This window comes from Leuciscus leuciscus, assembly GCF_965113295.1.
Source record: "Leuciscus leuciscus genome assembly, chromosome: 24".
In the NCBI taxonomy this organism is placed as follows: domain Eukaryota; kingdom Metazoa; phylum Chordata; class Actinopteri; order Cypriniformes; family Leuciscidae; genus Leuciscus; species Leuciscus leuciscus.
This window is the reverse complement of record NC_138723.1, coordinates 24287138-24301088: the sequence shown is the minus strand read 5'-3', so window position 1 is coordinate 24301088 and position 13951 is coordinate 24287138. Positions and strand designations below refer to the sequence as shown.

General features: G+C 46.5%; 1 long non-coding RNA gene across 1 annotated transcript in view; it reads right to left on the bottom strand.

The window, feature by feature from the left end:
- Positions 1-13951, bottom strand: part of LOC309489674 — a 47904-nt gene that overhangs the window by 31648 nt on the left and 2305 nt on the right. The window lies entirely within an intron of this gene.

Sequence of the window (13951 nt, the reverse complement as noted above, 5' to 3'; positions counted from 1 at the left end):
CACAGATCGGGGGGATGGTGATTTGTAGTTGGTGATGTTCCTCAGGCCTCTCCAGACTGATGCCGGGTCGTTGGCTGAAAACTGGTTTTTCAGCTTTTCAGAGTAGCTTCTTTTAGCAACTCTGATCTCCTTTGTCAGTCTGTTTCTGGCCTGGTTATACAAGATTTTATCCCCACTTCTGTAAGCATCCTCTTTGGCATGACGAAGCTGTTTGAGTTTCCCCGTAAACCATGGTTTATCATTAGTGAATGATAAGAATGTCCTGGTAGGAATGCATGTATCCTCACAGAAACTGATATATGATGTTACAGTATCTGTGAGCTCATCCAGATCGGTGGCTGCAGCTTCAAAAACAGTCCAATCAGTGCAATCGAAGCAGGCCTGTAGATCCTGCTCTGCTTCGTTGGTCCATCTTTTTACAGTCCTTATTACAGGTTTAGCTGATTTCAGTTTCTGCCTGTAGGTCGGTATAAGATGAACCAAACAATGATCAGAGAGCCCCAAAGCTGCCCGTGGGACGGAGTGATACGCATTCTTTATCGTGGTGTAACAGTGGTCCAATATATTACTGTCTCTGGTAGGACATGTAACATGCTGTCTGTATTTTGGCAGTTCACGGGAGAGATTTGCTTTGTTAAAATCCCCAAGAATGATTAAAAGAGAGTCTGGGTACCTTTGTTCCATTTCAGCTTTATGTTCAGCCAGCTGTTGTATCGCCGCGCTCACACACGCGTCTGGAGGAATGTAAACATTCGCGAGAATGAATGAGGAAAACTCCCGCGGCGAGTAGAAAGGTTTACAGTTTATGAAATGTGCCTCTAAATTAGGAGAGCACATCTTCTTCAGTGTTGTTACATCTGAACACCAACTTTCGTTAATGTAGAAACACAATCCACCACCTCTCGTTTTCCCCGTTAGTTCCGCGATGCGATCCGCTCGGAACAGCTGAAAGCCCGGCAGATGTAGTGCGTTGTCCGGTATGGCTTCACTCAGCCAGGTTTCAGTGAAGCACAGAGCAGCGGAGTTTAAAAAATCCTTGTTAGTGCGGGTGAGGAGAAGAAGTTCGTCCATTTTGTTAGGAAGAGATCGGAGATTCGCAAGATGAATACTGGGGAGTGCAGTACGGAGGCCGCGCTCGCGGAGTTTAACCAGCGCGCCAGCGCGCTTCCCGCGTTTGCGTCTGACCGCGCGTTTGAACAACACCGCTGCCCCTCCGACGAGAATGTCCAGTAAAACGTCTGAGTAATCAAAATCTGTAAAAAAGTTGTCTGGTGTGTGTTTCCTAATGTCCAGTAGTTCGTCTTTGGTGAAACTGATAGGAAAAGAATGACTAAACGCAGAACAAACCAACAAAAACAACACAATAACTGGAGAGCTCCACACCGAGGCAGCCATCCGCGGCGCCATCTTGGATACTCAACCTCAGTGCTGCATTTGACACTGTCAATCACAACATACTTCTTGACAGGCTGGAAAACTGGGTGGGGCTTTCTGGGATAGTTAGGAGAGAGAGGTTATTATGTGAGTATAGGAGACCATAAGTCTGAGTGGACATCCATGACATGCGGAGCCCCTTAAGGATCAATTCTTGCGCCACTCCTGTTCAACCTGTATATATGCTCCCAATGAGCCAAATAATGAACAAGAACCAAATTGCTTACCACAGCTATGCAGACGACAGAGGTGGGTAGTAACGAAGTACATTCACTTCGTTACATTTACTTGAGTATTTTTTTGGAAAATTTTTACTTTTAAGAGTAGATTTGAATGTGGGTACTTATTACTTTTACTCGAGTACATTTCTAATGAAAAAACTGTACTTTTACTTCGTTACGTTGGGCGACGTCCTTCTCGTTACTTTATTTTAATGCAATGTGTTGTTAAATGCGTAGTTTATTCCAAGCGCGATGTATCTTTTTTTTCTGGGCTTGAGCGATGCTCAATTCACAAATGAATCACTCTTTTGAGTCGATTCTGTTCAAAGACTTCATCAAACATTTTTTTTTATTTATTTTTTATTTATTTTTTTATTAAACATTACAAAGCATTAAGCAATACAGATAAACATGGAAAAAAACAAAACAAACAAAAAAGATACACAGACACAAATAATTCGCCAGGGTAACAAAAAAACAAAACAAAAACAAGAACAATGCTATGCATTTACCTTAAGAGGACAAAAAGGATGAATAAAGAGATACAGTTTTCATTGCTTTGGGATTAACAGAGCTTTGGATAGTTTCCATGTATTTGTCTAGATCATCTCTGAATAGAGAAAAGAGAGGTTTAGAGCCAGTACATTTTTGCTTATGTATGTGAAATTTAGCTAGTAGGAAGCACAAATTAATTATGTAATATTGTCCTGTTTTCTCTTTTGAGTTGTCAAACAAACCAAAGAAAACATCTTTAAAACAGAAAGAAAAGTCACTTACAAAATAAGATTGGATAAAAATTAACAAATCTGACCAAAATTTCTCAGTGTGGGTACATTGCCAAAACAAGTGAGTGACATCTTCCTCAGCAGAGTGACAAAAACAACAATTCACTTCAATGTCTGACTTATATTTCCTAAGAAAGGCTTTGGATGGGTAACATTTGTGGATTAATTTAAATGTTATTTATTTTACTTTATTGGTAAGCAGATACTTATGAGGCAAAGACCATACTTTTTCCCATGGTAAATTCTCTACAATATTATTCCAATATGGTATTACATAAGGAATTGTAATTATTTCTTTCTGGAAGAGTGCTCTGATTTTATAATTTCTTTTTTGTTGCTCTACAGAAAAGCATACATTTCCAATCATTGTGTCAGTTAGGTTCAAAGAGTAAGTACATGGCCATGGAAATGTAGAACCTTGCAACAGAAAAGACACTCCAGAGGGAATAGCATTGAAAACAATAGCATATTCATTAGCAGTTATAGGAATTTTATATTTCTGTAAAAAATCTAAATAGTTGTAAAGTCTGCCCTGTGAATTAAAAAGCTGTCCAACTAAAAGAAGGTCGTTTTTCAACCAGTTGTCAAAAAAAAGTGATTTATTCTTGTAGAGAATATCCTTATTGTTCCATAAGTAATATCTGTGTGGGGAAAAGTTGTGTTTGTATATTAGGGACCATGCCAAGAGCATCTGCTTATGAAAATTAGAGAGTTTGACAGGGATCTTTGTAACATTGTAGTTACAAAGTAGGAGAAAATTCAGGCCACCTACTTTTGAGAAAATATAATTAGGGATGATATTCCAAAGTGAAGAGGGATTATTAAGGGAATTTTTAAGCCAATTAATTTTAAAAGTGTTGTTTAAAGTAGTAAAATCTAAAAAATCAAATCCTCCCTGTTTTATTGAATTCATCAGTACTGATTTTCTAATAAAGTGGGTTTTATTTTTCCAAACAAAATTATTTAACATGCTATCAACCTTTTTTAATGTTCCTTTATCAACCTCCAGGGAGAGAGCTGCATACGTTAGTCTCGACAAACCTTCAGCTTTAGAGAGTAGAATTCTTCCTCGTATGGACAAGTCTCTCTGCAGCCAAGAATTGAGTTTCTTTTGGGTTTTCAATATTAGAGGATCGAAATTTAGTTTACATCTTGTTTTTTGGTCTTTATTAATTACAATTCCTAAGTATGTTACTTGATCTTTAACAGGGATATTGCATATAGAGGGAACATTACAGCTTTTGATTGACATTAACTCACATTTTTTAATATTTAGGTACAGACCTGAAGCTCTGGAAAAGGAATCAATCAATCTTAAAGCTAAAGGGATTTGAGAGGCATCATTCAAAAACAAAGTGGTGTCATCAGCCAGCTGGCTAATAATAATTTGTTTATCGTCAATTGTAATACCTTGTAAATTACTACTGGAAATATGCAGAGCTAAAAATTGCGAGGCAAGCAAGAATAAATATGGAGATATAGGACAGCCTTGTCTTACTCCACGTGACAAATTGAATCTTGGTGAGGTTCCGAATTTTAACTTAATAACACTATTATTATTTCTATACAATGTCCTGATGGCTCTACAAAACGACTCTCCAAACCCAAATTTGGTAATGGCTTGAAATATGAAATTGTGCTCAAGTGAGTCAAAGGCTTTGTAGAAGTCTAGGAAAAGTAAATAGCTATCATTAGGGATGAGTTCCTCGTAATCTAAAATATCTAGGACTAATTGTCACATGCCTGTCCTGTCTTGTGTTGCACATGGGTGTCTTGTTATTTTGGGCCATGTGCTCTTGTCATTGTCTGATCCCTCCCACTTGTTATCTGATTATTGTTTGAGTTCTCCCACCTGTTCCCCCTTGATTAGTTTCCCTTTATTAGTTCCCACTTGTTTGCAGTCTGTGTCGATCGTTGTCTTTGTTTTCCCCCTGGTGATGTACCCGAGTTATTCCTGCCTTGTTTTGTTGTAGTTTGGTTTTTGTTTATTGTTTATTAAAATTTCCTTTACCGCACTTGAATCTTCGTTTCACTTTCTGACCAACCGTGACAGAACGATCGACCATGAAGAGGATTCAGCGGAAGGATTCACTCCAGCCTCCTATTTCCTGCCCTCATTTTGAGCGCATCGAGAGATTTTGTGTGTTGAGTTCCCTTCGTCAGAAGGGGACTGACATCCGAGAGTTTTCATTGAGGTTCTGCGCTGCTGCAGAGGGACTGGGGCTTGGGGTTATGGCTATGAATGATTTGTTTAATTACGCCCTTGATGAACCCATCGACTTTATGGTCATGAGAGCCCTGAGACATCTGACGTTTGAGGAATTAGTTAATTCCTTGGAGCGTCACTGTAAACCCCCTGCTAAGAAGGTTCCAGTGCCGGTGATCCCAGTTCCGGTGGTCCCAGTTCCGGTGGTCCCGAGTCCAGTGGTTCCAGTTCCGGGGGTCCCAGTTTCGATGGTCCCGGATTCGGTGGTCTCGAGTCCGGTGGTCCGGAGGCGGAGGAGGAAGAGGAAGCACGTCACGTCTGTCCAGCCAGAGACTGTTCACGTCACGTCTGCCCAGTCAGAGACTGTTCACGTCACGCCTGCCCAGCCAGAGACGGTTCACGTCACGTCTGCTCAGCCAGAGACTGTTCACGTCACGTCTGCCCAGCCAGAGCCAGTGTCTGTTCCTGAGCCGGAGCCAGAGCCAGTGTCTGTTCCTGAGCCGGAGCCAGAGCCAGTGTCTGTTCCTGAGCCGGAGCCAGAGCCAGTGTCTGTTCCTGAGCCGGAGCCGGAGCCAGTGTCTGTCCCTGAGCCGGAGCCAGAGCCAGTGTCTGTCCCTGAGCCGGAGCCAGAGCCAGTGTCTGTTCCTGAGCCGGAGCCGGAGCCAGTGTCTGTCCCTGAGCCGGAGCCAGAGCCAGTGTCTGTCCCTGAGCCGGAGCCAGAGCCAGTGTCTGTCCCTGAGCCGGAGCCAGAGCCAGTGTCTGTCCCTGAGCCGGAGCCAGAGCCAGTGTCTGTCCCTGAGCCGGAGCCAGAGCCAGAGCCAGTGTCTGTTCCTGAGCCGGAGCCAGAGCCAGTGTCTGTTCCTGAGCCGGAGCCAGAGCCAGTGTCTGTTCCTGAGCCGGAGCCAGAGCCAGTGTCTGTTCCTGAGCCGGAGCCAGAGCCAGTGTCTGTTCCTGAGCCGGAGCCAGTGTCTGTTCCTGAGCCGGAGCCAGTGTCTGTTCCTGAGCCGGAGCCAGTGTCTGTTCCAGTTCCTGAGCCGGTGGTGCCAGTTCCAGAGCCGGAGCCGTTGGTGTCAGTTCCAGAGCCGGAGCCGTTGGTGCCAGTTCCAGAGCCGGAGCCATTGGTGCCAGTTCCAGTGCCTGAACCGTTGGTGCCTGTTCCTGAGCCGGAGTCGTTGGTGCCAGTTCCAGTGCCTGAGCCGTTGGTGCCAGTTCCAGTGCCTGAGCCGTTGGTGCCAGTTCCAGTGCCTGAGCCGTTGGTGCCAGTTCCAGAGCCGGAGCCGTTGGTGCCAGTTCCAGTGCCTGAACCGTTGGTGCCTGTTCCTGAGTCGGAGCCGTTGGTGCCAGTTCCAGTGCCTGAGCCGTTGGTGCCAGTTCCAGTGCCTGAGCCGTTGGTGCCAGTTCCAGTGCCTGAGCCGTTAGTGCCAGTTCCAGTGCCTGAGCCGTTGGTGCCAGTTCCAGTGCCTGAGCCGTTGGTGCCAGTTACACCGCCCGAGGGGTCGTCGCAGCCCTTGCAGCCCGAGGGGTCGTCGCCGCCCTGGCCGCCCGAGGGGTCGTCTCCGCCCTGGCCGCCCGAGGGGTCGTCTCCGCCCTGGCCGCCCGAGGGGTCGTCTCCGCCCAGGCCGCCCGAGGGGTCGTCTCCGCCCTGGCCGCCCGAGGGGTCGTCTCCGCCCTGGCCGCCCGAGGGGTCGTCTCCTCTGTCCAGGCCACCCGATGATCTGTCGTCTCCGCCCTGGTCGGCCGTTGGACTGTCGTCTCCGCCCTGGCCGCCCGTTGGACTGTCTTTGCCCTGGTCTGTCCCTCCTTTCCCGCCCTGGTCTGTCCCTCCCTTCCCCCCCTGGTCTGTCCCTCCCGTCCCGCCCTGGTCTGTCCCTCCCGTCCCGCCCTGGTCTGTCCCTCCCGTCCCGCCCTGGTCTGTCCCTCCCGTCCCGCCCTGGTCTGTCCCTCCCGTCCCGCCCTGGTCTGTCCCTCCCGTCCCGTCCCGCCCTGGTCTGTCCCTCCCGTCCCGTCCCGCCCTGGTCTGTCCCTCCCGTCCCGCCCTGGTCTGTCACTCCCGCCCCGCCCTGGTCTGTCCTTCCCGTCCCCCACCCTGGTCTGATGGAGCGTCTGGTAGCCGCTCCGTAGGGAGGGGGTAATGTCACATGCCTGTCCTGTCTTGTGTTGCACATGGGTGTCTTGTTATTTTGGGCCATGTGCTCTTGTCATTGTCTGATCCCTCCCACTTGTTATCTGATTATTGTTTGAGTTCTCCCACCTGTTCCCCCTTGATTAGTTTCCCTTTATTAGTTCCCACTTGTTTGCAGTCTGTGTCGATCGTTGTCTTTGTTTTCCCCCTGGTGATGTACCCGAGTTATTCCTGCCTTGTTTTGTTGTAGTTTGGTTTTTGTTTATTGTTTATTAAAATTTCCTTTACCGCACTTGAATCTTCGTTTCACTTTCTGACCAACCGTGACACTAATCTTACATTATTCGTAATGTGACGTTTTTCCATAAAACCTGATTGTGATTCATCAATAATACAGTTAAGGACATCTTTAATTCTTTTTGCTAAAATCAAAGCTAGAATTTTGTAATCATTATTCAAGAGGGTTATCGGTCTCCAATTTTCTAAACATTCTTTATCTTTATTTGGTTTGGGTATCAAAGTGATGACCCCTTGAGTCATGCTTGGTGGAAGTGTTTCCGATTCCAGACTTTCTTCAAACACCTTTAGTAAGAAAGGGGATAAGCTCTCTGCAAACATCTTATACAACTCAGAGGTTAAACCATCACTGCCGGGACTTTTATTATTTTTTAAACTCTTAATAGCTTGTAGAATTTCTGATTGGGATATATCATTATCACAAGCTTCTTTATCTTCTAAAGGAATAATTTTATTTTGATTAATAGATTCAAAAAAAGATTTGGCTGAATTGTCACAATATCTTGATGTATACAAGTCATTATAGAATTTGGAGCAAAAAGAAGCTATTTCCCTAGGATTCTCCAGAACTCTATCATTTGTACGGAGACGATCAACCGAAACATTCACAGCATTGGATCTTTCCAACCTAAAAAAGTAGGCTGAATTTTGCTCTCCTTCTTCCAGCCATTTTTTCCTGGATCGAACATAGGCTCCTTTAGCTTTGGATCTATAGAGATCATCTAATTTACTTTGAAGTTTGGAATATTCAATGCTTTGAGTATCTGTCAATGGCTCCTTAAATGATATAGCACGCCTGCCCAGCCAGAGACGGTTCACGTCACGTCTGCTCAGCCAGAGACTGTTCACGTCACGTCTGCCCAGCCAGAGCCAGTGTCTGTTCCTGAGCCGGAGCCAGAGCCAGTGTCTGTTCCTGAGCCGGAGCCAGAGCCAGTGTCTGTTCCTGAGCCGGAGCCAGAGCCAGTGTCTGTTCCTGAGCCGGAGCCGGAGCCGGAGCCAGTGTCTGTTCCTGAGCCGGAGCCGGAGCCAGTGTCTGTTCCTGAGCCGGAGCCGGAGCCGGAGCCAGTGTCTGTTCCTGAGCCGGAGCCGGAGCCAGTGTCTGTTCCTGAGCCGGAGCCGGAGCCAGTGTCTGTTCCTGAGCCGGAGCCGGAACCAGTGTCTGTTCCTGAGCCGGAGCCGGAGCCAGTGTCTGTCCCTGAGCCGGAGCCAGAGCCAGTGTCTGTCCCTGAGCCGGAGCCAGAGCCAGTGTCTGTCCCTGAGCCGGAGCCAGAGCCAGTGTCTGTCCCTGAGCCGGAGCCAGAGCCAGTGTCTGTCCCTGAGCCGGAGCCAGAGCCAGTGTCTGTTCCTGAGCCGGAGCCAGAGCCAGAGCCAGAGCCAGTGTCTGTTCCTGAGCCGGAGCCAGAGCCAGTGTCTGTTCCTGAGCCGGAGCCAGAGCCAGTGTCTGTTCCTGAGCCGGAGCCAGAGCCAGTGTCTGTTCCTGAGCCGGAGCCAGTGTCTGTTCCTGAGCCGGAGCCAGTGTCTGTTCCAGTTCCTGAGCCGGTGGTGCCAGTTCCAGAGCCGGAGCCGTTGGTGTCAGTTCCAGAGCCGGAGCCGTTGGTGCCAGTTCCAGAGCCGGAGCCATTGGTGCCAGTTCCAGTGCCTGAACCGTTGGTGCCTGTTCCTGAGCCGGAGTCGTTGGTGCCAGTTCCAGTGCCTGAGCCGTTGGTGCCAGTTCCAGTGCCTGAGCCGTTGGTGCCAGTTCCAGTGCCTGAGCCGTTGGTGCCAGTTCCAGTGCCTGAGCCGTTGGTGCCAGTTCCAGAGCCGGAGCCGTTGGTGCCAGTTCCAGTGCCTGAACCGTTGGTGCCTGTTCCTGAGTCGGAGCCGTTGGTGCCAGTTCCAGTGCCTGAGCCGTTGGTGCCAGTTCCAGTGCCTGAGCCGTTGGTGCCAGTTCCAGTGCCTGAGCCGTTAGTGCCAGTTCCAGTGCCTGAGCCGTTGGTGCCAGTTCCAGTGCCTGAGCCGTTGGTGCCAGTTACACCGCCCGAGGGGTCGTCGCAGCCCTTGCAGCCCGAGGGGTCGTCGCCGCCCTGGCCGCCCGAGGGGTCGTCGCCGCCCTGGCCGCCCGAGGGGTCGTCTCCGCCCTGGCCGCCCGAGGGGTCGTCTCCGCCCTGGCCGCCCGAGGGGTCGTCTCCGCCCAGGCCGCCCGAGGGGTCGTCTCCGCCCAGGCCGCCCGAGGGGTCGTCTCCGCCCTGGCCGCCCGAGGGGTCGTCTCCGCCCTGGCCGCCCGAGGGGTCGTCTCCTCTGTCCAGGCCACCCGATGATCTGTCGTCTCCGCCCTGGTCGGCCGTTGGACTGTCGTCTCCGCCCTGGCCGCCCGTTGGACTGTCTTTGCCCTGGTCTGTCCCTCCTTTCCCGCCCTGGTCTGTCCCTCCCTTCCCCCCCTGGTCTGTCCCTCCCGTCCCGCCCTGGTCTGTCCCTCCCGTCCCGCCCTGGTCTGTCCCTCCCGTCCCGCCCTGGTCTGTCCCTCCCGTCCCGCCCTGGTCTGTCCCTCCCGTCCCGCCCTGGTCTGTCCCTCCCGTCCCGCCCTGGTCTGTCCCTCCCGTCCCGTCCCGCCCTGGTCTGTCCCTCCCGTCCCGTCCCGCCCTGGTCTGTCCCTCCCGTCCCGCCCTGGTCTGTCACTCCCGCCCCGCCCTGGTCTGTCCTTCCCGTCCCCCACCCTGGTCTGATGGAGCGTCTGGTAGCCGCTCCGTAGGGAGGGGGTAATGTCACATGCCTGTCCTGTCTTGTGTTGCACATGGGTGTCTTGTTATTTTGGGCCATGTGCTCTTGTCATTGTCTGATCCCTCCCACTTGTTATCTGATTATTGTTTGAGTTCTCCCACCTGTTCCCCCTTGATTAGTTTCCCTTTATTAGTTCCCACTTGTTTGCAGTCTGTGTCGATCGTTGTCTTTGTTTTCCCCCTGGTGATGTACCCGAGTTATTCCTGCCTTGTTTTGTTGTAGTTTGGTTTTTGTTTATTGTTTATTAAAATTTCCTTTACCGCACTTGAATCTTCGTTTCACTTTCTGACCAACCGTGACACTAATCTTACATTATTCGTAATGTGACGTTTTTCCATAAAACCTGATTGTGATTCATCAATAATACAGTTAAGGACATCTTTAATTCTTTTTGCTAAAATCAAAGCTAGAATTTTGTAATCATTATTCAAGAGGGTTATCGGTCTCCAATTTTCTAAACATTCTTTATCTTTATTTGGTTTGGGTATCAAAGTGATGACCCCTTGAGTCATGCTTGGTGGAAGTGTTTCCGATTCCAGACTTTCTTCAAACACCTTTAGTAAGAAAGGGGATAAGCTCTCTGCAAACATCTTATACAACTCAGAGGTTAAACCATCACTGCCGGGACTTTTATTATTTTTTAAACTCTTAATAGCTTGTAGAATTTCTGATTGGGATATATCATTATCACAAGCTTCTTTATCTTCTAAAGGAATAATTTTATTTTGATTAATAGATTCAAAAAAAGATTTGGCTGAATTGTCACAATATCTTGATGTATACAAGTCATTATAGAATTTGGAGCAAAAAGAAGCTATTTCCCTAGGATTCTCCAGAACTCTATCATTTGTACGGAGACGATCAACCGAAACATTCACAGCATTGGATCTTTCCAACCTAAAAAAGTAGGCTGAATTTTGCTCTCCTTCTTCCAGCCATTTTTTCCTGGATCGAACATAGGCTCCTTTAGCTTTGGATCTATAGAGATCATCTAATTTACTTTGAAGTTTGGAATATTCAATGCTTTGAGTATCTGTCAATGGCTCCTTAAATGATATAGCAGATAGTTGTGAAAGAACTTCATCCTCTAATAATCTATTTTGCTTTGCTACATTACTTCCAAATTTTCTTAAGAATTTCCCTAATTCATATTTTAAAAGCTCCCAGTTACGTCCAAAAGCTTTTTGTGATTTAGCCCTTTCCCAGTAAATTTGGATTAGTTCAATAATCTGTTGTTTGGCCCTTTTATATTTAAGGAGGGAGCTATTTAATTTCCAGAGCGACGGTTTGCAGGCATTAATTGCGATATTTTGCGATAAATTAACTAAAATGTAAATGGCATTATGGTCAGTCAGTGGGCTGTTACTAATATTAATAGAGATATTATTGCTACTCAAAGTTTTAGAAATCAACCAATAATCAATTCTGGACTGCCTTGAACGGTCTTTGTTACTCCAGGTGTACTGTATTACATGCGGATACATCTCTCTCCAGATATCAACTAAGTCAAATTTATCCATAAATGCTACAAAATTTGAGTTTGGGGAAACTGTTTTTCTTGGTGGGTGCCTATCTAGCATGTTATTCATTGCTATGTTAAAATCACCACCTAAAAGCAGAAAAGCTGAAGGATATTTGCCTAAAGCATATGAAAGTTTTTGATCTAGAGTGTTAAAGAAAGCACAGTTTTCTGTAACGGAGTTGTAACCATAGATGTTGACAATAATCAACATAAAATGATTGACAACAACAACCATTAACAAGAAGTGTCCTGAAGGATCAATACTGGTTTCCAAAATGTTACCATTAAAATTATACTTCATAATCCCTACTCCAGCAGAATGTTCTGACCCATGTGACAACCAAATATCATTGCCCCACTGTGACCTCCAAAATTTGGCATCTTTAGATGTAGAATGACTTTCCTGGAAAAAACAGAAATCTACTTTGTGCCTCTTAGAAAACAAAAATAAAGCCTTCCTCTTAATGTTGTTTTTCAAACCCCTGGCATTTAAAGAAAATAAAGACAAAGACATACAAAATTAAACAAGAGTATATAATACCTGAAGAACTAGGTATGAAACAGGATATCACTTAGAACATAAACTAGAATAACAAAAAATGCAGTAGTTCGCCTAACTCTGCAACATTATATAGAACCAGAAGTAATGAGTACAAGGGCATGAGTAAAAGTCTTTTTCGTTTTGTTTCTTTTAACCCTTTTGTCTGTTCTATCTGACTTTCGTTCCTCTTTCAGTTATCACGGTTTTGGTACCTTAATTCTTCAGAACGAGCACTCTCATTGACAAAAAGGTATGGTTCCAAAAGTAGAAATTCCGTATTTATGACCATTGTCATAAACTAATAATATTCCAAATAAAATAAAATAAAAATTGCGTTAAAGATCCAGCATGAACAAACAAGATCAAATGGGCAACGCTAAGTAGCATACTACAAAAAGTCTATCCTCTATCTGAAGAGAGAGAGAGAAAAAAAAAAAAAAAAAAAAAAAAAAAACGGATCGTGCCTACCCGAGAGTACCAGAGAGTGGTGTGTTGAAGCTTCGACGAGGATGCCATAGCATCATTCAGCCTTGCTGATCATTTGCAGAAATCTTTTTACCGTCAACATATGCAAAGGGCCCTCTGAATCCTGCTCTCTTCCCCTCCTTTCTTGCTCGTTCCACAAGTGGCCAAAGTTTGTTCCTGGCGTCTTTGGTGCTTTGCGTTAAGTCTTCAAAAATTCGGATTTTTCGTTCTTTGAGAATGGCCGCGGTTCTGGCATCCCTCCAGATTTGATCTCGAACATTGCGTGACAGAAATTGTACGATGATGCGACGGCTTGCGCGAGCTCCCTCAGCGCGCGGGCCCAGTCTGTGGGCGATGTCGAGCGTGTAGACGAGCTGGTCTGCGATCTCTGGAGAAACTTTGCCGAATAAATCGATTAGGATTTTCCGAACATCTTCTCCTCGCTGCTCCTGAATACCGGACACTCGCAAATTCCACCTCCTTTTATAGGCATCCAGTTCCTCGCATTTATCACGTAGCGCGCAGTTTTCCTTTTCCAGTGATTCCACCCTGTTCTGCAACGAGCTCACCTTGCCTGATACCTCTTCAATTTGATTGCTCACAAACTCAAGCGCCTCAGTCACACTGTTTAACGAGGCCGTGTTGACTTGAACGGTCGTCTCGAGGGATTGCATTCGATTCATAAATTCCAATTGCATTTTTTCAACTCTCACCAAAACTTCCATCAGGTTCGAATTAGAGACCATCTGAATATCCGACGCCGCTCTTTCACCCAATTTAGATTTTTTGGCAGGCTGTCGAGGAGTTTCAGGAAGGGGAATTTTACATCCTGATGTATTTTTAGCGTCATTGCCTTTGAACGAGGCATCCAGAGATTTCTTCGCGTATGAGTGCATGGCACCTCGAGTAGGCTTATCTTCTTCCATCGCGCTCGTTGAAAAGTTAGTAAAACAAAAGAAAGAACAAAGACTTTCTCAGATCAGTAAATAAATTATTACTTTGTGCCCTTTTACATATTAAGTCTTTTGTCAACTATATAATGAATGCAGAGCTTCGGCACAGGGATGTTACTCAGTCGCCATCTTGGCCCGCCCCCGACTTCATCAAACAAGTTGGTAGATCTGTCTAAATCGGTTCGCGAATCAGTTTGAATGATTCAGTTCCTGATTCTGTTCAGTTCCTGCACGCACTGAATCGTCTGAAGCGATTGCAATTCACACTCGACTCGGAGTCGTAACAGGAAGATTTAAGGACATCAAGAGCGTTGGATGAAGTGGCCGTGGACCTACAGTACAGTCAAGTGAGAGCAAATCTTCAAATGCATCATATATTTGCCAGCGATGAAGTTCTTTATTAGTTGAACATCTTCGTAAGCTGTCTGTGAATGAATGATTCCACAGGACGATACATTCGATTTCATTTAACTCAGGTAATACATTTTACAACCAAACAGATTATTATGCCATGATAGCACTACTAGAAAGGATGACATTACCCGTTTTTTGGACATAATACATTAATTTCTACATTAAATAAGCTACCATTGTTCACAGTTTATGAACACCCGCCATCCTGCGGTAGTTTGTGTGTTTGTTGCGCAG